This window comes from Alligator mississippiensis, chromosome 4, assembly GCF_030867095.1.
Source record: "Alligator mississippiensis isolate rAllMis1 chromosome 4, rAllMis1, whole genome shotgun sequence".
Classification (NCBI taxonomy): Eukaryota; Metazoa; Chordata; order Crocodylia; family Alligatoridae; genus Alligator; species Alligator mississippiensis.
In genome coordinates this window covers 127,909,868-127,933,692 of record NC_081827.1, presented here as the reverse complement: position 1 = coordinate 127,933,692, position 23,825 = coordinate 127,909,868, and the positions used below count along the sequence as shown (strand labels likewise).

Here is a 23,825-nt window from a genome sequence, read left to right as displayed (position 1 = left end):
CCAAAACACCTTTATTTAGCGACTGTGCATACCAGAGATGCTAAAAAATATTAAATGCCTACCTATTTGACCTTCAAATTCTCCAGGAGCATATTGCTCTATTGCTTATTCACTGTAATGCTCAAGTCTGAGCAGCTCAGTACCAATCAAGGATCCAGAATCTAAGTATTCTTCTTCTCAATTCCCTCCAGGGCTCTGAAGCATGCTCAGAGTACAATTAACATGCCCCAACAGGATTAAGCTTCCTACAAAATGCAGTTGTGACTACTCCTTTAAAATACAATCAGAATCACTGTTCCAAGGAACTGTTCAGGGAGCAGGAGCCAGAAGCCAGGATTTAACATTATTTTCTGAACCGTGACACAACTTCAATGTGACAGTTCCCCTCCCAGAAGAACCTATAGCCTGATGCTCCCAAAAGGTGAGAGATGGAGGTCTGAATACTTTCAGGCTGAGGAGGAAATTGAACTTAAGCCACTTACTTTCTTTAGGGAGTGCTCTAACCACTAAGGTATTATATAAAAGCTGAGTACAGCCAGTTCTGCTTTAAAAGACAAGAGTAGGCCCCGTTCAGTTCCTGAAAGAATAATTGGAAGGGTCTATCTCCAGGAGACAATTCTGGGCCCCAAGTAGAGGGAGGTATTTATCTGCTTTCTTCATCCTTTCCCCATATGCTGCATAGGGAGCTTGGTTTTTTATGCACCTGATTGCACATTCTGAATCCCAGTTTCCAGACTGGGTGCCTTACTGAACTCAGCTTCTTGTCTCTATGGATAAAAAGCCCCATACTGGGAGCAACTGATGCATCTGCATCTGTGCTGACTCCTAATGGATGACAACAGGACATGCAGGAATTTGTACAGATTAAGCTCCCTGAAGTTTACCCTGATTTGTAATTGGGGTAAACCCTGATTAGCTCCTTACATTTCACTACCCTTAGGAATCAGCACAGGTGCTGCTAATGCTCAGCTGAAGTATTCTTGTATGAAGAAGGCCTAGGATGGGTTAGATGGGCAAAGGATATGTAAGACAATTCAATCAATCTCTTTTTCTGTCAACCATGTTAAGAACTTTTTGTCTGAGGAGAGACTGGGGTTCTAAGAAGGTAAAAGAATCTCTATGGGTTCTACTATATCTTAATGTATGAGAGCTTGTTATTAATTACTCAGTGAGAGTAGGATTTTGTGAAATGTTCAGAATGATCCACGTACAATATTAGAATAAGCTGGCTGGCAAAAGAGTACACCCTGATATGGAAACACAAGCAATAATGTGGGGTATGGATAAGGTATGGCTGAAAGCATAGCGTAAATATTTCAAACTCTTGGACCTGATTCTTCCTTGTTCTATGCTTTGTGCGGTTGTTTGTGTCAGTAAAAAAATGAATATTAACACTTACTAATTTGAGTTAGTATCAGTTTACACTCATTTTACATTGGAAGAAATGACTGTATCGTGGAGAACTGGGCTCTTAGCAACTTCCTCGTATGGCAAATCTGTTAATGGAGAAAAACTCTTATCATCTGAAAGTCTGCTTTGATGATTCACTAACCAAATTCAGTGGCAACAGCCTTCACTGGGGGGACGGGGAGAACTTAGGTAACATCCTTGTATTGAGTTATGCATCTGTTATAAATGATTTAAAGCAAGTAGGTTTAGAATAAAATGGATCCCCGACCTGCAGGAATAGTTTACTACATAAACCAAATTTTGTCTGATAAAAACAAAAATTCAGCAAGTTCAGCAGATTTGCAGTTGAATCAAATCTGAGTTCATAAAACAATTCCTGGAGCTGAATGGATACACCGGAGGGCAGGGAACAACTACAAGCAGACCTGGACAGGTTGGACATATGGGCAGAAAAACAACAGAATGCAGTTCAACAAGGAGAAATGCAAAGTGCTGCACTTAGGGAGGAAAAATGTCCAGCATACCTACTGTCTAGGAAATGACCTGCTTGGTGGCACAGAAGTGGAAAGGGATCTTGGAGTCCTAGTGGACTCCAAGATGAACATGAGTTGTCAGTGTGACGAAGTCATCAGAAAAGCTAATGGCACTTTATCGTGCATCAGCAGATGCATGACGAACAGAACCAAGGAGGTGATAATTCCCCCCTATCAGGCGCTGGTCAGACTGCAGTTGGAATACTGCGTGCAATTTTGGGCACCGCACTTCAAGAGGGATGTGGATAACGTGGAGAGGGTCCAGAGAAGGGCCACTCATATGGTTAAGGGCTTGTAGGCCAAGCCCTAGGAGGAGAGACTAGGGCACCTGGACCTCTTCAGCCTCCGCAAGAGAAGGTTGAGAGGCGACCTTGTGGCTGCCTATAAGTTCATCATGGGGGCACAGAAGGGAATTGGTGAGGTTTTACTCACCAAGGCGCCCCTGGGGGTTACAAGAAATAATGGCCACAAGCTAGCAGAGAGCAGATTTAGGCTAGACATTAGGAAGAACTTCTTCACAGTTAGAGTGGCCAAAGTCTGGAATGGGCTCCCAAGGGAGGTGGTGCTCTCCCCTACCCTGGGGGTCTTCAAGAGGAGGTTAGATAGGTATCTAGCTGGGGTCATCTAAACCCAGCACTCTTTCCTGCCTATGCAGGGGGTCGGACTCGATGATCTATTGAGGTCCCTTCCGACCCTAACATCTATAAATGGTTACTCTTGGATAGAATAGGTTGAAATGCTTTGAATTCTGATGAAATATTAGGGGTGAGGGAGCATTAGTTTGGTCTTTCAGCTGTGAAGCTGGAGAGACTTTGCACTTCTATCTTGCTGGTTCATATTCAGCCCCTGAAAGTAAATGTGAAATGTCTTTCCATTTCATGACAGGTGGTCTGTATGAACTGAGTTTGAGGCCTTAGATCTGGTACGAAGGAACAGGTGTTCATATCATACCCTACCCTCAAATTGGCATGAATTAGTAATCTTGTCATCAGTCTCAGTAGAGATGTCAAGGAATAAAAGAACTTGGAGATTATCTGAGCCATCCTATAAGCCCCAGGACCTGGGTGGTATAGGTGGATGAGTACAGGGTTTGTTGGGGGCTGTGGGGATGTGTATGTTTGGGGGGGGGTGTGGATGTTTGTGCAGGTGTGTGGGGGGGTGTAGGTGTGGGGGATATAGGGTTTGTGGGGGGTTATGTGTGTGAGTGTGTGCATATGTGGGTTGTAGGGAAGGATTTGTGTGGGGAGGTTTGTGGGTGTGTATGGTGCTTGTGGGAGTATGTGTGTGGGGAGCTGTGGGTGTGGAGGTGTGTGTTTGGATCTGTGTGTGGGCCCCCACCTTCAAACCCCCCCCTCACACCTCCCCCCACTGCAACTTCCCCCTACCTGCGGGGCTGGGGTCAGGGCTATCCTGTGGGCAAAGGTGGAAGTGCAATGCATGCTGCCCCCACAGGAGTGAGCAGGGCTTGGCTCCATGTGAGCACAGCAAGGGCAGCCTGGGGCCAGGCCAAATACAATGATTGGTTGGCACCTGCCCGTGGGCCAGATTAAATCACCTGGTGGGCCAAATCCAGCCCACAGGCTGTATTTTGCCTGCCCCTGGACTAGAGAATCTCTCTCGCTCCAGGGCTAAAACCCAGCACCTTTCCCTACTGAACACAAACTCATCACTTGAGAACTGTTATTACTAATGTCTTAAATCTTCAGGTGTTTGCAACACCGTCTAACATGCAGGAAGAGAGTGCTTAAACTTACTTAAAATGCATAGACATTAGACCTCAGCACAGCAGGTTGTCAGACTTCTTCCAGCTGTGTGAGTAAAACTGCTATCTAATCTGTTGAAAGTTTATTTAGTTTCTTCCAAGATATGTAAGTCAGCCTCTCCCAAGCAGGGGGCGCTCTGTGACTAATATCCATGGGCCTTTCAAAAGATGTAAGAAAAATTAATTGCCCTAGCTAATAAACAGTTTTGAATGCTATGAGTCTAATTTTTTTGGCAGGCCCTAGTTTTTAAAGAGGTTATTTAATAACACCAAAAATACAACATTGACTGACCTCTAGGCATTTACAAAATCCACCTTACTGAGATCATTATTTCTGGCTTACTTCATACATGAGTAGCCTCACGAATTTCTTCAGGATATAAAGCCAGAAATAAGTTTTTGTTGCAGACTGAAAAATTGGGATCTTTAGTCTGTTCTGGAGTCCTTCCCCTCCCCACCCCCACCCCCACCCTGCATACTGTTTTCCCATTTCATGATTGAAACTAATATGCAGAAAGAACTATAAACTGAAGGCAGTTTTAGCTTCTGGAGGTTATCCCAAATACAATATTACACTTGATAGTGAGTACAATATTTTCTTTCTGGCATGCAAATGAAACTGATTTTTTCTTTTCCCCCCCACTCCCAACACAGAGCTCGTAGGTGTCAGTTTGGTTTAGTACAGTATTAAAACTTATTGTAGGGAAGGTTGTTTGTTTATTCGTTTTCTAAAAAAAACTGTATTTCCTTCCTACCCTCTCAAAGAACAAACCCTTTGACAGTTTGTCAAAATCTGACACGTTACTATGGCTGTATTTAAATCACTCCTTCCAAATAACAGTAATGGCCAACATTTTAACTGGTATGTAAGATTATTTTTAAGTCAGCTATTGAAAAAGTCCCTCTTCCATGAAAACAGTTGTTTGCAAGCAAGAGTTTGAGATTTTGTTGGCTCTTAATCTATGCAGTGAATAAGCATCATCAATTACTGTAAAGCAGTGGTTCTCAACCTTTTTTGTACCAGGACCCATTTGTAAACATTGATGGCCAGTCCTGACCCGGTGCTTCTGACCTGCTGCCCCCCACCCTCAGGCTCCAGCTCCAGGGGGTGGAGTGGGGGGCCTGGAAGCCGCAAGTAGCCCCTTGCAGGCTGGAACTCTTGCATATATTCTTGCAATCCACTTTTTGGGTTGCGACCCACAGGTTGAGAAACGCTGCTGTAAAGAGCGTGCAGGAAAATTTTAAAAAACCCACACACACGGTAGAACATGTTCCCTCTGAAGAACAAACACTTAGACAGCCCAGACTCCAGTGGTCCATAAAGGTAGGGTCTCTGTTATATACAAATGGAATTGGAAGGTAGACTGTTCTAAACTAAAACAATATGGTGATATGCTTTTTGTTCCCCAAAGAAGAGTGCATAAAAGCACAAGAAAGTAACCAATAGCAACAGCAGAACTCTTCCTAGTTGAATTTGCTGCATGAGTGTGGTGGGGTTTTTTTCTTTTGTTTTCTTGTTTCTTTTTTAAGGGCAAATTTAAAAGTGAAAGCCATAGCTAATAGTGGATGCATCTACAGGAGACCTTTACTGTGCAGTGTCTCTAGTGGGTTATGGAATAGAGAAGATCCCACACAACTTACTGATTTGTTTGATGCACTGGCTGGGGAAATTTTTAGCTACTTGCACGATTTCACAATGATTGCACACTTAATTCATACAACACAATTTTATTTTAAAATTGTTTGCTACACATATAACACTGCTTAGCTTTAAGAAATACCACAAACATTAAGAACACAATAACAACATATATCAGAAACAATGCTCCAAATGCACTTCTTTCCCAAACAATTACAACTAAAAATTAAATTTGAATCGGTGCTATTATTTTCATAGTATACTTACAATCCTAGAATTCAGAGAAGCCAAACACCTAGATATGGTTTCATTCCTCAGTAGTACAATTTAATGGGTTGGCCTCAGCAGTATGGTTCAATGGGCTCGCCTCAGCAGTATGGTTCAATGGGCTCGCCTCAATACTGATAGGACTAAGTCCCCTTCCTTCAGTCCCTTTTGGGCGCTCCGCAGCTTCAGCGTGAACTAAGAGATTCGTGTTCACGGAGAGGGTGGTTCAGGTGATCAGTCTGATCCGGCCTACACTTGCGATTCTTCCTTTGTTGTTCTACTAGTGAGGTTACCTCCAAATTGGAACAGTAGGTTACAGTTTTTATTGAGTGAGTTGCCGTCTTGGGCCCCTCCAACCCAAACCTGTCACTACTCCCAAATTTGGGCTCGGATCTTTCTTAACAGATTCTTTTGCTTGGTAATTAGTTTCTTTTGTTGATCATTTAATTACTTTGAGGAATTTCCTTTCTTTCCAAGCTTTTAAAAGGCTCCTAGGGTTTGATTTCTTGGAATGTGGGATGTTTCCTTAAGGGTCAGTTTTATGTTAACTTTGTTAAAGGCCTCTAAAGATAAAATTCAAGAGTTAAGACTTTGAGCAAAGTCAGGACGTTCTGCACATAGACCAAAACAATGGCCTAGATAAGACGATGAATCTTGTCTTTTTCCTAAACTGGCTAATGGGCAACTATTACAAACATTCAAACTATTTCATTCAATATGACATGCAGTAGACTTATTAGCTGCAAAGTATTCTTTGCATATCTACATGTGTGTCCTTGTTAGGCTTGAGTAAACTAACTTACTTCACAGCAGCGCATATGTATATGCTATCCTGACAGGCTTCAGTTCAGGGGCTGCCTGCCAGCTAGCCTTGCACTGACATATCCTTGTGCCCCAGCCAGCCCCTCTACAACATGTTGAGCTGGGGGGAGCCACCCCAGGCTAGCAGGCTAACCTCCAGGGCCCCTGCCAGCCGGGGCTGCTCCGACCCAGCTCAAAGTGCTGTAGTCCTGGGCGCGTGTGCAAATGGCAGACCCAGAGCAACAAACTCCAGGGCAATAAGCCATGGAATGTATTAATATGTACATGTAGAAATACCCACTGTGTTTTGAATTAAGTTGTTCATCATGAGAGTAGCCTATTAAAAGATCAAGTCCATTTAAAAATATGCCCTCGGGCCTGATCCCCTGCTGGTCCTCTGATCATCACTGGGCACTAGATGGGATGTCTTTACCAGCTTAGTAGTAGAATTCATGTTTGTTCTCATTGACAAAACTGGTGTCCTAGCTGATTGTCCTTCTATCAAAATTCTATATATAGCCAATTTATCAACCTCAAGAATTCAGAAATCATGAGATTTGGTAAAGAAATTTAGAGTTCTTTTCATTTTTCTTCTGTAAGGGTTTTGTTTGTTTTGTTTGAGGCCTTGAGGGCTCATGCTTTAAGGACTTCTGTTGTCATGAAGCTTTGAAACTTTTTGTTTTTTAAATAAAGAATCCCGTGATTCCAGAAGCTTTAGGAAACCCCCCAAATATTGTTGAGGGTGTGGACACATACATCTAGAACCCTTTCAAAAGGGGAAGATCTGTCCCAGGAGTGTGTGGAAACTTGCAGAGTCATCTTGTGCATGAAATCTCTTCCCTCTTGGGGCCTAGGGCAATTCTTGTTAGCTGAACTTTAAAGGAACACTACAGATGTAGGGGTTCTGGTGACCAGAGCATCTGTGGAAGTCCCAGGTCTATAGCATAGATCAGTAGTTCTCAGCCTTTTTGGACCAGGACCCATTTGTAAACATTGACCAGTCCTGACCTAGTGCCCCTCATTTCTGACCTACTGCCTGCAGTGTCTGGGATGGGGGGTATGTGTAGGACATGGGCAGCCCCTTGCAGGCTGGAACTCTGCCAGCCTGCAAGGGAAAAGTCATGGTTTCCCATGTGTTTGTGTTTCTCCTCTTGGATTGTAACCCATGGGTTAAGAAATGCTGGCATAGATGGCCCTGACCTCCTAAGTTTCTTGGTATCTGTCTGCTGTGAGGGCTCTCCAATTTCTGCAGGAGATGGAAACTGTCCCCTACTGCCATATGATGGGCCAGCAGGAGAGGAACTGCCAGGGAAATGGAAATCTCAAACTGTTGTGGGGAAATGCAATAATAGTGCAAATATTTGAAATAGTCAAAATGTAGAATTTCCATCAGAAAAATTGACACCTGAATTCTTTGTGAAATGAGCAATTCTGAAAATTGTTGCAAACATGTCAATGTGTGTTTGTTTGGATGAGGCTAAGGCATCCTCTTTTGCATCATATATATATATAACAAATTTACTGAAAACCGGTTTCAAACTGCCCAAGAGAGAAGTGACGGAAATGGGTATGTTCCTAGAAAAAACCCAGCAGCTTGGGTTTTGTCAAACTGATGCTCCAAGAGAAACCTTTCTATTGGAACATGGTCAACCAGCTCTAGTAAATGATGATCCACAGAGAGGCTGAAAACAGTGATGGTGTTTAAACATCTTGCTGCCACATGGAGAGAAGTGCTTTAAAGTTCTCTGAAAAGCATGGATAATGATACAATTAATTTAGAAAGGGTGTGACTGGGAGAAAGGAAGTCACCACTTCCCTCCCTCCCCCCAAAGCTACATGGTTCTTTATCCTTCAACATGTAGTCATTTAGCTGGAGGAATACATCCCTTCCTCTCCAGCTCCTTTCTCTAGCTACCCTGTGGTTTGCGTTGTCACTTGACTGAGCACATCATGAGTCATGACACACTATTGACGTCTGCAACCTTGAGACCTTTGTTTGCCTTTCCCACCCCGCCCCTGAGGAATTCCAAAAATACATCACGGGAGTGGCCGTGAGGTCATTCCTCCCACCCATTCCTCCACCCACCACGCCTGATGCTCCAAGGGGAGGGGGCTTAAGGGCACGGTTGGGGGGCGGGAATCCTGGTGGGCTGGTGCTAGCTCTGCCACCAGTGAAGGATACCTTGGCTTAAGGGTCTGGTGGTACCAAACAGCAGCAGCCCAAGACCCGCCTCAAGGCTTGGCTGTAACTTATTCCGGGGGATGGGCTCCTGCTTCGCACTGTGGGGGGCGTGTGTGTGTGTGTGTGTGTGTACACGTGAGAGAGAGATCTTGCTCCGTGCTCACTTTGTGAGCGCATGCATGTGCGAGACCTTGCTTGGGGGGGGGGGGGGTGCGTCTGTGCGTGTAACTATGTTACCCCGCGCTTCCGAGCCTCAGCGCCGGCGGCCTCTCCAGCTGTGGGGGCGGGGGCTGGCGGGCAGCCCAGCAGTGTGCCACCGCCTGTATGCAAAGCAGCCGGGAGGTGGCGGCCAATCAGGGGCCGGGCTCAGCCGGAGTATTTATAGCCCGTATTTAAAGAGCCCTTGGGAGTCTGAGGTGGGCTCCGCAGGGCGGCGGCCGGGGTGAGGGGAGCGTCGGACGTACACTTACGGCTGGCTGGTGGGGGCGGGAGTCCTGCATGTGGCCTGGAGCCTCCCGCTCCCTCCAGCCGACTTGGGGCTGGCAGCTCTCCTTGCAGCCTTTCCTCGCCGCTGCTGCCGAGAGCAGCGGGGGGACGAGCCGCCCTGCACACAGACACGTTCCCGTGCTAGGCGGCCATAACCCCGCCGGGGCAACGGGTTAATAGCGCTGGGCTTGGCAGGAGGAGCCTGGTTTGCGAGGAACTGAATACGGACTGGGTTTGCACAGGGCAGGGAGGGCGATTCCAGCGTAAAGCAACACTTTTTCTTTTTTTTCTGAATAAAACTGCCGCGTGACTCTAAACCAAGACCGAGCTCCCTGCTGAGGCGGCCAAACGCTGTGGGGTAGCCCCCGGGCGGGGTTGCAGGGCCCCAGAAAGGCAGAACTTCTAAAAGGGCACGGGGCTGGGGAGGAGGTTGCTGGCACTTGTGCCAATGCCTGATGTTTCAGTCCTCGTTGTACGGAGCCCTAGAGAAGCCAGGTTGGGATGGGCGTGCAGAGGTCATCTAGTCTAGTCCAATCCCCCCCTGCCTGAGGCAGAAGCAGCCCTAGCCAAGCCAGCCCATACAATGCAAAATCAAAGTTGGCACAACATTGACCAAGCACCCTAATCTGCCACAAGTAAAGCAGGGGAGCCACAGCAGCCAATGTCCTGGTTCTGTTAAATGTTGGTTTCAGTGTGCAAGTGGTCCTTGCCCCTCACTACAGTGGAAGATAAACCCCCTGCAGTCCATAATAATCTGACCATGGGCTAAAATTCCTTCTTAACCCTAAATATGGTGATCAGCTTGAGCCTGGGCAAAACCCTGGAGCCAGGAACCTCTGGCTTTGGTCCCAGCAGGAGCATTGGCACACCCCAGTCAAAGTCCCCAGCCTTAGCTGTAGCCAACACCCACTGTTTTAATATGCTTCTAAGGTGCCTTTTACAGTGACTTACTGGAGATGTGGACAAATTGGAGAAGGAGAGAGACATCAAGCGATCTTGCTTCAGGTCGTGTGTGTGTGTGTGTGAGAGAAAGATTTGAGTCCCCTACTACAGAAAGGATGTGGACAAATTGGAGAGAGTGCAGAACATGGTTTGGGGGCTGGGGCACATGACTTAGGAGAGGCTGAGGGAACTGGGCTTACATAGTCTGGAGAAGAGAAGACTGAGAGGGGCTTTAATAACTTCCTTTAATTTAATTCCTTCCGAAAAGGATGGAGCTAGATTGTTCTGTCAGCTGCTACCACTGAGGACAAGGAGCCATGGTCTCAAGTTTCTGTGAGGGAAATTTAAGTTGGGTATCAAGAAAAACTCTCTCATTAGAAGGGTAGTAAAGCACTGGAAGACGCTACCCAGAGAAGTTGTGGAATCTCTACCATCCTTATAAGTTTTTAAGACCCAGCTAAGCAAAGCCTTGGTTGGGATGATCTAGCTGGGGATGGTCCTGCTTTGCGCAGGGGATTGGACTAGATGTCCTCTTGAGGTCCCTTCCAACCCTCATTTTCTGTAAGGATTACAAACTCTGCTGAGGTGCTCTGACCTATGTCTCATGCCAGGAATCACTATGTGAATTTTTATTGCATCAGTCTGAATTCACTTATGCATGCAATCCTGTGAGGTGCTGAGCTCCTTCAATTCCCATTGGCTGCAGTGAGGGCTGAGGGACCTCTGAGGAAACATTTGGTACTTTTAGGGTCAGGCTGCAAAAGTTTGATGTGGAGTGGTTCTAGGCCCTACCTCCTTTGAAATCATTAGATATTAATAATAAGCATTGATTCCTCACTATCACTGGCTTTCTTGTAGCCAGTGGCAGGAAAATAGATAGAAAAAAAAATGTTACCAAATTACAAAAGCTGCATTTGCATCCGTCCTAACGTTCAATTCTTCACACCCTCTGTGATGCTGATTTTCTTTTTATTTAAAATATTTCCTGAAAGCATGAAACAGAATTAGAATTCTGATGATGTGCACAAGTTCTCAGAATCCATGATGAACTTTTAGGACCACTGCATTTCCAACAGTACTAGTCACTACAGCGATGTTGCTCTGCCAGTAAGGGTTTGTTCCCCACAGGAAATTATTGAAAAATATGCTGGTGTATTATTTTAAAGCAGAACAGCTTTTCTGCACTAGCTCCCCATGCAGCTTAGCCTTTTGAGCTAAGACTTTGCTTCTATGCATATCAATTTTAAAATTCTCTTAGACTTCACCTGATACAGGGTTGGCCCCTTAGCACTTTCAAATAACGAAAGAAGCCTTTGCAGCTAGTTTTACTTTAATGAATAATCCATAGGAATGCATTTTAATAACATAGAAGCATGTAATATATGATTTAGAAACATTGCATACATAATGCCATAGCAACCTCTTACAAAGCAAATTCTATTGAAAGCTGTGTTATGTTAGATTGCAAGTCTGTCCTGCTAACCCTTATGTTGGATGGATCAAACCAGTAAGGTTTGGCCCAAGGCAAGTATAAAGGACTTGGTCATAATTTCCTGAAAACCTTTAGTTTTGAATAGAAAGTATGTGTCTACATAATATATTGGTATTTGCAAGTAATATCCTTCAGTGAAACTGAAATTTAATTGAACATACTGTTATCCTCTACAGTTTTTTTTTTAGGCAAAAATCAGCTTCTCATCTGTATAAATCAATGATTTTTTTTTCAGTGGTGTTAAATTAATTTACACCAGCTGATGAGCTGACCCTTTTAAAAAATATTATTTTAGCAATAATCTGTTACAGTTTGTTAAAAGTTCACTGCAATTGAGTTACTGTTCTGTGAACAGTAAGCCAGGAATATTCAACCTGTATATTTTTTTAAATCTTTTTATATGTGTGTGTGGGTTTTTCTTTACTTAAAAATAGGTAAACCAAGTTGTTATGAATTTCTTGGAGGTCTGGATTATCTTCAACTGTAAACCCATGAATGAGAAATTTCCTGCCAAAAGAAGTTTTTTTGTTTGTTACTCTGAGAAGGTTGGGAGCAAAATGGATATAAAGTGTTATCAGAACATCCAGGCAGCATTTTACACTTGTTTCTAAGGACACCAGTATAAGTAATGATGAAATATCCTAGAAATCGTGAACTGGGCCCAGTCTGTAAGTCCTTTGGCCTGCAACTGCCCAAGTGAAGCTTTGATGTTCCCCTGCCTCAGTTCACAAAAGTAAGCCCATAGAACTAGTGAAAAATCTTTTAAACAATATTGCTTTCTGATGCAGAGTATTTCGGAGCAACCCTGCTTGTCATGGTGAAAAATCAATGATAGTTTAAGATATTGGGCTTTGCGGTTTTTGGGGGTTTTTTAAGTATATAAATCCTCCCATTTGTTTGGTTATTCCACCCTTTCCCCTCCCATAGACTGAATAGTTATTAAAAATGTCTTTCATTCTGAATAAAACTAATTTGGTGAGGCTGCTAATGTGAATTCTGGGAGGACAGGAGAGGGGGAATTCACTCTCTGTCTGACAGGTTCGCCCCTGTCTTTCATTACAACTGCTTCAGGTAATTACAAAAAGCTACTCTAAGCACCAACTTCATGGCTTCAAACAACATAATCATCCTCTGCAAGTTTTCGATAAATACATTTCTTGGGTTGTATTGTACAGACCTTTTGCCTGACTCTAATTTTACTAGAGCATTATATTGGGTTTCAAAATAAACTAGAAAGCGGTCCATGGAAGCAGGCTGGGAAAATGAAAGCATGCAAAATTCTCAGCTTTTCTGTGCATATCAAACATGTTGCAATCCATGGAAAGACTCCATTTGACTTCACTGAGCCTTGGATCATCTATAAAAAAAAGCCCATATAAACAATGTGATGGGTAAGTGCACTTTATGTGAGCTTTCTGACAGGTCATATCCCTAGGTATTTCAGTTCATAAAGGCATCCTCCTCCATTAGCACATCACAGACAGAGGAAGAATAAATCAGTACTATAATCATGTAGATAAACTATTCTTTATTTGTTTTGTTTTTACAGCACTTTTTATTTGGTCCTATTATTCCTATTGAAATAGAGGCCAAGAATGACTGAATTCAGGTTTAGAACTGACTTTTGTGAGTCTCGGCAAATATATGATTCTAGTGAGCTTATGCAGAGAATTTCTCCAAAGTTTAAGTGGATGAAATTGTGCAGAAAAGTAATGATGTATCTTCATTATACTCAGATTTTTGTTAAGAAGTAAAAGAAGAGTGAAATCTTGTCCTAAGTGAGTGCCCTAGGCAGCAGCAAATATCATCAGCCTAGTAGTGATGGTGGTCTTTAACATAATAGAACTAAGACTCCACCAAGACCCTACCCCTACCACCAATGAACTGCTTTACAAACATCTGGAGATGGGATGATGGTGAGGAATAAAATAGACCTTTCCATATGAGAGAAATACAGTTCGGCAGCCAAGGAGAGAGAGATGGTGTTTCTCCAAGCAGCTGTTGAAAAGAAGTCTTTCGGCCAAGTGGCAAGACTGAGAAAGATGGCAGCTGCCCCCACTGGAGCCACTCCACCAACCAGTGCTGATGGGAGGGGTGGCATGAAGGGCAGCCAGAGATCAACATGGCAGCTCCCCCTCTTCCCTCCTCCCCCCCCAACCCCCGGGCCTCTCCATCACTCAGCACCAAGTAGCAGGGTCTCTTTGCCAATTAGTAGAGACAGGCAGTGTTGCCATGAAATGCCTGCAAAATTGGCTCTGTGTGCTGCAAGCAGGCCATGAAAAACCCTTTGTCTCACTGCAATTTAGGTAGGCCCCTACTCAAAGTAAGTGGAAGCTAAACCATAGTAGCTTAGTTCTTGTCACTTAGGGTTAAACTACCCAGCTTATCATCTACTGACTAGGCATGTCTACACATGCGCTTTAATGTTCAGTAGCCTATACAGCACTTTAGAGCATGGTGGCTGTAACAATATGTATGGATCCCAGAGGCAAAACCAGCAGCAGCAGAAAGGAGGAGTCTGAAGGAGGAATAGGACATGAAGGGGAGGAGACAGGAAGAGGAAGAGAGTTAAGCAGTATGGAGCAGAACAGCAGGCCCTGTATCAGCTCTGTAAGTAACTGCTATAATAAAGACATTGTTTATATTGTAGGGAGCTGCTCCTTGATTACCAACACAGGGTCACATGAAACATAGTAGCGGCAAAAAGTCTGTGAGGAAGCCCAAGAGAAAAGAGAGAGACCCAGGCCCCAGCAGTGATTCAAGCAGATTGCAAGAATCATGGAGGGACTGAAACCCTGCGGACAGCTGGATTTCAACACGCAGAGCCTGGCACAGGCATCGAAACAATAGAAGCAAGAATTCAGTCTATACAGAGTTAACCATGGCTGATGAAGAAGAGGAAATGAAGGTAAAGCTGTTTTACTGTCTAGTGGGGGAAAAGAACCGTGAAGTAAGTGCAACTCTGATGCGAGGGGACCCCGACACACTAGAACAGTTAATACAAGCATTTGATGCATACTGTGACCCCAGGAAAAAATGAGACTGTAGAGAGAGATCAGTTTTTCACCCGAAACCAAGAGGAAGAAGGAATAGAGACCTATATCACAGCACTGAAAACTCTGGCATCCTCATGCAACTTTGGAAACATAAAAGATGCCCTAATCAGGGATAGGATTGTGTATGGCCCATGGGACTCTGCCCGGAGGGAGAGACTACTAAGAGAGGTAGATCTAACCCTGGAAAAGTGTCACCAAATTGCAAGGGCAGCAGAATTGTCTAAACGGATTATCAAAATGATATCAACGGCCACATGTACAGAGCAGGTTTACAGGCTCAACCTAAAGGACTCTGGAAAGCAGGAACCTGACAGGCCAACTACAAATGCCGACAGTATGATTCAGTGCATGTACTGTGGGAAGCTACATGAAAGGTGGAAGGACAAATGCCCAGCCTATGGAAAAGAGTGCAAAAAAAAAAAAAAAAATGGAAAAAAGAAACATTTCAGGGGTCAGTGTCGTAGCCACCGAAACAGGAAAAAAACAAAAAACAGTCCACTCAGTGATGAGAGATCAGGAGGCTACAGATGAGGAGGAAGCTGTCACTGTAAATTTGACAGATTCACAGGATATACACATTATAGAAAAAAGCGGGCAACAACTCAGCCATATTTGCAACTATGATGCTAGAGCAAAGACCTACAAGATTCTAGGTGGATTATGGAGCCACTTGCAATGTCTTTGCTGTGGATCTATTGAGTAGCAGCATCATAATGGAAAAATGTCACCAAGTCCTGTTAATGTGTAACAAAACAACTGTGAGGCTACTGGGGAAGTGCTAACTATAATAAATCCACGCAACAAGAAACAGTACCATCTGGAATTTATAGTGATTGACAGGGCAGACACCCATCCACTGCTGGGCAGTTGGGCAGCACAGGCCATGGATTTGATTACAGTGCAACACCACAACATCCTCCAGGTCACAGAAGAGCAAGAATGGTCATTAGGTTCACTACCTAACGTTCTGTTAAGATATGAAGACGTATTCCAGGGCACTGGACTCTTTGAAGGCAAACTGAAGTTAGAAATAGATCCACAGGTGCAACCAGTATGACTACCAAAACGCAGAGTTCCGCTAGCCCTGCTGGAGCCACTGAAGAAAGAATTGACAAACCTGCAGAAAAAAGTCATCATCACACCAGTTGAAAAAAGCACTGACTGGATCAGCAGCCTAGTAGTAGTAAGGAAGCCGTCAGGCAAACTGAGAATCTGCATTGATCCAAAATCACTTAATGGGGCACTCAAAAGAAGCCACTATCTGCTGCCAACAATTGAGGATGTACTACCTGACCTGTCTAGGGCAAAAGTGTTCACAGTTTGTGATGTCAAGAATGGATTTTGGCATGTGGAGCTAGACGAAACTTCCAGCCACCTGCCGAAGGGTGTACTAAAGGTTGTCATGGGGATCAGTCCAGCTCCGGAAGTTTTCCAGCAGAAACTGAACCAGGAGCTGAAAGGTCTTCCAGGTATCAAGATTGTGACTGATATTCTTGTCATAGGAGAAGGGGACGATAAGGAAGAGGTGATCTGTGACCATGATGCCAAACTGCAACAACTCCTTAACAGATGCTGGGAGAGGAACATTAAACTGAATGCCAACAAAATACAGCTAAGAAGAATGAAAGTACCCTACACGGGACATCTGTTGACTTTGCAAGGACTACAGGCAGACCCAGAGAAGGTGAGAGCCATTATGAGAGATGGCTAGGTGTAACGGGGGCCTTCTGAGGGCCAATTTTCCTTTGGCCTGCCCATCTGTTTCTGGACCAACTGCCTGCCTTCTCACCTGCAATGCCTTGCTGTTAATAAATTAATGATCTTAATTAGGCAGGAGGCTGCCCATTTCTTGCCCCGATGCCAGGGGGCACTATCTGCAGCTCCGTTCCTCCCCTACACCACAGCCCAAGCCTTGCAGGATGGTATTTATAAATTCCTCATTATGTTGGGGTCTCAGCTGCTGTGGGCTTACCCCTTCTCTCTCTCTAGGCCTGCCAGCCAAAAAAACCCGACTAATCAGGGCTTGACTCTAAGACTCTAGCTCTCAAAACTCACTCGGGCTCCTGCGCCCTCTCTGGTGCTAGGGTCTGCTTCCCCCCCACTCCTGAATACTGCGCCCTCTCTGGTGCTGGGGTCCGCTTATCCCTGGATACTGTGCCCACACTGGCACTGGGGTTCCCACACTGCAGTGGGCCCCCAGTGACGCCTCCTCCTTCCCCAACTAGCCTCAGCCCAATCCTCTGGTTATTAACATCCAACGCAAACCATAGGCTTCTATGGCCATATAATGGAAAAATATTAATATTTATTAATTAATAAAGAAATAAGAGAGGTAATATGCCTGCTTACTTTAGATGATCATGCTTCTGGCTCATAGCATGGTGTATTCTTCCAAAAGAGGCTGCAGCCGCAGCACTGTGGTCATTGGGAGTCCCCCTCTCTGCTGCCTCTCTGGCCTTCTCCACTCGCTGTTTATAGGGTTCTGGCCTTCCCCTTCCTGTCACCTGACCGGCTGGCAGGGCTTGAGCCTGAACCCCTACTTGACCGGCCGGCCGTGACTGGAAGGTTCTGGATTTAAAGGGACCACCCTGTCTCTTGGCAACAGGGCTAGGATTCCCTGTTACACTAGACCAGAAGATGTTAAAGGAGTCCAGTGCCTTATTGGGATGGTTAACTATCTGTCCAAATTTTGTGCACACTTGTCTAATGCTTGTGAGCTACTCAGGTTGCTAACACACAATGATGCAGCCTGGGAATGGGCACAGACCCAAGAGGAGGCATTCAAAATAATTAAGAAACTCATCAGCGAGTCCCCAACACTGAAGTACTACAACACAGCTGAGCAACTAGTACTATAGTGTGATGCGTCAGAAGGAGGTCTTGGGGCAGAACTGATGCAGAACCAGCAGTCCGTAGCTTTTGCTAGTAAAGCAATGACTGAAACCAAAAGGAGATACGCACAGATAGAAGTTACTAGCGGTATTGTTTGGACTGGAACGGTTCCATCAGTTCACTTTTGGACAGAGAGTAGATGTGCAATCAGATCACAAACCATTAGAGATCATAATGAAAAAACCCTTGCTGATTGCTTCTAAGAGACTTCAATGCATGCTGCTGAGACTCCAGGCCTATGATGTGAATATAAACTACTACCAAGGGAAGTCCCTGCAAGTGGCAGATACACCAAGTAGAGCATACCTTCCAGAGTGCAGCACAGATGGATCTGTAGAACAGGAGATAGAGTCCATTAGCATGGTACAAGACTTGCCCATCTCCAAAAGCAGTCTCAAAGCAATACAACAGAGTATGGAACAGGATGGTGTGCTACAAGCAGTTAAACAAACCATCCTAGAGGGTTGGCCACAGCACAAGGCACAAGTACCACCAGAAGTTGCCGCATACTACCAATGGAGGGATGAACTCTGTACACAGGATGGAATTCTGTTCAAGGGAGGCAGGGTAGTGATCCTAGCAGTTCTGCGGTGAGACATCATGAACCGACTCCATGCTTCACATATGGGAATAGAGTCATGCCTGAGGAGAGCACGGGAGTGCATCTACTGGCCAGGCATGATTGCCCACTTGAGAACATACATGGAGCAGTGTGAAGTGTGCAAGGAATACAGTAGCAAACAGCAAAAAGAGATATTGAACCCTCATGACAGCCCCTCTCGGTCCTGGGAGAAGGTAGGGACTGACTTGTTCAATGTCAATGACAGAAACTACATGGTCATTGTAGACTACTCCAATTTTTGGGAGATGGATAACCTCGACGACACTCAGGCAAGAACAGTGATCAGGAAGCTGAAGGCTCATTTTGCACGGCATGGGATACCTGACACTTTGTTCTCAGACAATGGCCCACAATACACCTCAAGAGAATTCAAACAGGTCTACACTAAGTGGGAATTCCAGTACAAGACATTATCCCCAGGGTACGCACAAAGCAATGGGAAGGCTGAATCAGCAGTAAAGACAACTAAGAGCCTCTTGTTGAAGGCAAATAAGACTGCAGGGGATCCCTACCTGGCTCTGTTGGACCATCGTAACACACCCTCCCAAGGAATGGACAGTAGCCCAGCCCAAAGATTAATGGGCCGGAGAACTAAGACGTTACTCCCCATGAGAGACTGTTTGCTATGACCCCAGAGGTGAGGGGGTAACAGTATATGGAAGCAGCTAAAAAAGCAACAGTCTCAGCAAGTATTGCAGTATAACAAAGAAGCCAGGGACCTGAGACCACTGTGCAGAGGGGAAAAGGTCTGGGTACAACCAGTAAGTCCGCATGTGAAAGAATGGCAAAGGGCCACCATTGAGGGTACAGTGGGAGATAGATCCTATGAAGTTGTCATAGATAGTGGACAGCAACTGAGACGTAACCAGAAGCAGCTGCGGAGTGCTGGCAGAGTGGAAATACAAGTGAGCAAATGTTGCCAGGGTCAGAACCAAGACAGCTTTGACAACTGGTCAGTCGTCAGTGAGCCCCAGATAGGGGAGAAAGACGCCATGGACTCCCCAAAGGAAAGAGATACACAAGCAGAGTCCAGCCTGCAAAACAAAGACATGGACAGAACAGAAGCAGGCATAGCACCCAGAAAAATCAGCTAAACAAGAAGTGGGAGGCTGGTACAACAACCAGCATACCTGGATGACTGAGCCCTAAAGAACACAGCAGACCAGCCGTAAAGGCTCAGTCTCCATGGCGGGCTATGTGCTAGCAACCTCTGGCCCAACCAGGGGAATAAGTTAATCATCTGTTTTGAACTGTTGAAAGGAAAGATGTAACGATATGTATGGATCTCAGAGGCAAAACCAGCAACAGCAGAAAGGAGAAGTCTGAAGGAGGAACAGGACATGAAGGGGAGGAGACAGGAAGAGGAGGAGAGTTAGGCAGTGTGGGGCAGAACAGCAGACCCTGTAATAGCTCTGTAAGTAACTGCTATAATAAAGATACTGTTTATATTAAGCAGGAAGCTGCTCCTTGATTACCCACACAGGGTCACATGAAACAGTGGCAAAAGCCATGCTAATATGCTAATGCACAGTAAAATAGGCTGTTGTGCATTAAGTGTCACTTAAAAACTGTGAGCATTTGTTACTGCACACTAAGGCAGTCTAATGGCATTTCTTTAGTACCTCACATTGGAGGTACTAAATTTAATGCACATTAGAAAAAAGTGCTTTAATGCATGTGTAAATACACCACCCACTGTTAGGGAAAAACATGCCCAAAAATAATTATCATGGAGCACACCTGATGCATGGTAAAATCCTGCCCCCAGTCTTTTACCTCTCTTGTAAATTGCTTGTATCTTCACATTTTCAGGCCTGCCTTGCACTGCTCACCTTATGCCTGCTTAAATCTTATTCTGGCATTTCAGCATGCAAATTGCAGCTACTTAGTTACACCGACATGTACTTTGATCTGATTCCCTAACGCATCACTCAAATCAATTTAAGAAGAGCTAATGGCATCTGAGTGAGTGCAAAGGAATCTGAGCATAAGAAAATCTACTTTCGCATCAATGAATTTGGTTTCCTGGCTGACAGAATGGAGGAACAAGAAGGAAAGAGCCCGTGGCATTGTTTGAGAAACGAAGCAGGTGGTGGTTCTTGCTGATGGTTGAGCAACTGTTTAATAGAATCGGGCATATTTTAAAATGGACATTCAAGAATGTGGTTCACCAATTGGAGATGGTTCTTAAGATAGATAGATAGAATATTAATATTAATGTTAATGATGAATCCCCTGTACTGCATGGTACAGTCTTGTAACTGGGAATTTATGCACTTCCCATTCTGGGAAACATGTCTGCACCACAAATCTATGGACTACAATACTCCTTTATGAAACAGTGAATACTAGAAATAAATTTAAGCAGCATAGCGTAGTGAAAGTTTGTCATCTAAGTTTTAGCATGGCATTGTGGAATCAGAAAAAATATATGCCTTAAACTTTGATTATTTTAGTTATAAGATGACATAACCGCTTTGTGTAGAATTGCTGGCTGAGTACAGTAGAACAGATAAGGGCAAGTGTTTGTTCTTTGTAACTCTTCTGCAACTGCTTCGCTCACCGCGGCCTTGAAGGTAAAAAAAAAAAAAGTATGTACAAAGTAGATTTCCAGGTGCAAGAAGGAGGTTTGTGAACTAACCCTATCTCCCCCATAATTCCCATCCTGATAACAGCAAAGAAATAATGAAGTAATATTATAGCCGCTTTTCATGCTAATTTCACTATATGATCACGTGAGTTGTAAGCGACTGTTAAAAAGTATATAAGCCTCCTGATTTTGCTCTTGGGGGGGGACCCCTTCCAAGTGCTTGGGAAATCCATGTCACTTTGGAACTCCCCCTACAGCTGTAGTTTCTTTTGAATAAAAGCTTCTGCTGACCTGACCCAAAAGTACTCCTGTGTGTGTTTCCACGACAATTCCTGGTGCCGTGACTCGGATCCAGAACACAGGCTGAGGAAGGAGGACCGCAGGCTACCCCCCCCCCCCCGAACCCTGAGGCGCCAAACTTGAGAGGTAAGAGACCTAATTCAAAATCTCTATTGGGGTTTCGGAGGAGGACTGCCTGTAGGCTCCCAACTTGGCCGTGGTAACTGGATCTGAACCTTGTTAAAACAGGTCAGTCTGAACCTTACTGCTGGCTAAACTTTTCTGTCTGGTAAAGGATCCCATTTTGTGTCTGGTAACGTACGTTTTAGGGAGAAACTGTTTGAGGCACCTTCATCCAACAGCACATCGGGCTTGTAGTTAATTAACTAAGGCGGTGTGGGGTAGGAGGTCTGGCTGACTGAATAAATGTGCATGTGTGTGTGTATTTAGAAATATGAGCCACTGACCAGGACTGAGACTACGGTTGGGTTCAGCCGCCCCAATTCTGCCTGACAGGGCAGTTTTGAAAGCAAGGGGACCCAACTGGAACCTCGTGACCCAGTGGACAGGGCGTCTGAGTGATTTTGTCTTTTCCAAACCCCTCGTCCCAGTAGCTTCTGCCGAAAGCAGGAGTGAAAGGATCCCTCTAGTGTTTCCCTCCCCATTTCCATTTTATGAGCCGGTGTCGGGTCAGAAGCCTTTTGTCTGGGCAGTGAAAAACTGCGGGGCAAGGCACTGAGCGGCCCGGACATCCTAAATAAGCCTCTCCTACGTCTCCCTGTGTGACTGAAAATGGGAACAAGTCAGTCTAAACAGGTTCCTGTCCCCCCTAAGGGGACTCCGGCGTACTTTATGTACACACACTATTCTCCCAAGACTTGCAAGTACCTGGATAAGTGGAACTGGTATACTAGGGATGATCCTGTGAAACATTTTCCACAGGAAGGAACATTTGATCAGGATAAAATAGTGCACTTGAGAGGGGCGTTAGAGTCCCGTGGATCCAAAACACCACAAAACCAGTGGGACGCGTTCTTTTATTGGTATGATGAAATGTCCAAAAGGCGGACAGAATCTCAAACTAGGAGCCTAAAAGACTCTCAAGAAAAATTAAAACAGCAGTTAAAAGCTGTTCGGGAGAAATTGGCTGCTCCCCCAAATTACACGCTGGCCACCGCTCCAATGTATCCAGCATTGTCCGGGGCGCCCCCACCACCGGAGCCAGCAGAGGATATCCTTGACCTTTGTTCGAACCCCGCTCTCCTGGGACTCCCACATCAGCAACAACCGGTTCAACATCAGGCTGCAGCCCAGGCTAGTGACCCATTAGCTGAAGCTCCTTCAGTAAATCCATCCACGGAGCTTAATAGTCCGGACTCATCCACCATATCTGCCACTCAATCATCACCAGTGTGGCAATTTACTCCTGGGTCACAACCCACCACAGGTGTATTTAGAAGAATGGGAATAGGCATGGAAAGATCTCCCATCAATCTGAGATCCCGAACTGCACAAGTTTACCCCCTAAGACAAATGCCAGGCATTGGCACCGATGGACAAAATATAGTAACTGTGCATGCACCCTGGACTCCAGGTGATCTCTACAATTTAACTCAAAAGTTCCCAAAAATCAGGGAAGACCCAGAAAAATTTCAGGAAGAATTGCAGACTGTTATAAATTGTTATAATCCAACATGGGCTGACATTAATCAGCTCATGCGATCCATTTTGCCCAAGGAGACTATGCTACGTCTGTACGCTGCCTGTACTTGGCCAGATCAAAACCCAGGGATTGGCCAAGACTTTATTGACAAGAGAAATGCTTTGGTTCAGGCAGTTCTCACAATTTGCCCAAAAAAGGCAGACTGGACCAAAATAAATACCTGTAAACAAAACAAAAATGAACACCCCAGTGACTATTTAGAACGCCTCAAACAGGCATTTGAACGATACTCAGGAATGGATAACCCAGTCGGAAATGCTAAACAAGCAATAGTGGCAGCATTCGTCCAGGGACTTAACCCTAAAATTGCTGAGAAAATTCAAACAGTAATTATTGGCTGGGAAACTAAAGATTTGACCGAAGTCCTTGCTGTGGCTAACCATTTTCATAACAAATTGGAACGGTCTAAAGACAGTGCCGAGTTTAAGTTAATGGCCTTACAGATTTCTCAGTTGCAGGGTCCAGGTAGAGGAAGGGGACGAGGACGGGGAAGGGGAGGCCCGGGTAGATTCAGGGGAAGAGATAGATCCTTGAGCCCACAAAACCCAGGCTATGGGAACCAATGTCATTATTGCAAGCAAGAAGGACATTGGAAATCAGAATGCCCCAACCGCCCCGGCCAAGGACCCAGACCCCAGCCCCCACCTCCACTTCCTGTCAATTTTCCCAGTGTTGAATAGGACAGCCTGAGGGACAGTGACATCATTGCTCCTTTGCTTGCTACTGACCAATCTGGTCCGTTTGTTGAATGCCTTATTTCTGGTAAACCTGTCTCCTGTCTTGTCGACACCGGAGCGTCCCGCTCCACGCTAAAGGCTGCTGAGTTTCCTTTTCTACCTTATTCTCCTGAAACTGTAAATGCTGTCGGTATAGGCAGACAACCTATCCCACATCCCGTCTCTGAACCTGTCTCCATCTCTATTGGCCCTTTGTCTGAAAATCATGCCTTTCTTCTTAGCCCCTGTGCACCTGTCAACCTTCTTGGTAAGGACTTGCTGTGTAAACTGGGATGCGTGATTTATTGTAGCCCAGATGGTGTTTACCTTGAGGTACCGGAACATAGGGAAACCGAGCTTGTGGCTTTGCTAACCCAGGAGTACTCTGATTCTGACACTTCCTTCTTGCAAGAGGAACTGTTGGCACGAGTAC

At 45.0% G+C, this 23,825-nt stretch overlaps 1 protein-coding gene across 2 annotated transcripts in view; it reads left to right on the top strand.

The window, feature by feature from the left end:
• The first annotated feature begins 285 nt into the window (after positions 1 to 285).
• Positions 286 to 23,825, top strand: part of LOC132250197 (syncytin-1-like) — a 29,024-nt gene continuing 5,484 nt past the window's right edge. The window contains exons 1-2 of one of the 2 annotated variants that reach the window (XR_009461832.1): positions 286 to 421; positions 20,955 to 21,132. The gene's annotated coding sequence lies outside the window, so the exon portion shown is untranslated. Of the gene's footprint in view, positions 422 to 20,954; positions 21,133 to 23,825 lie in introns of those variants that run through there. The other variant, XM_059726603.1, reaches the window with a different exon arrangement.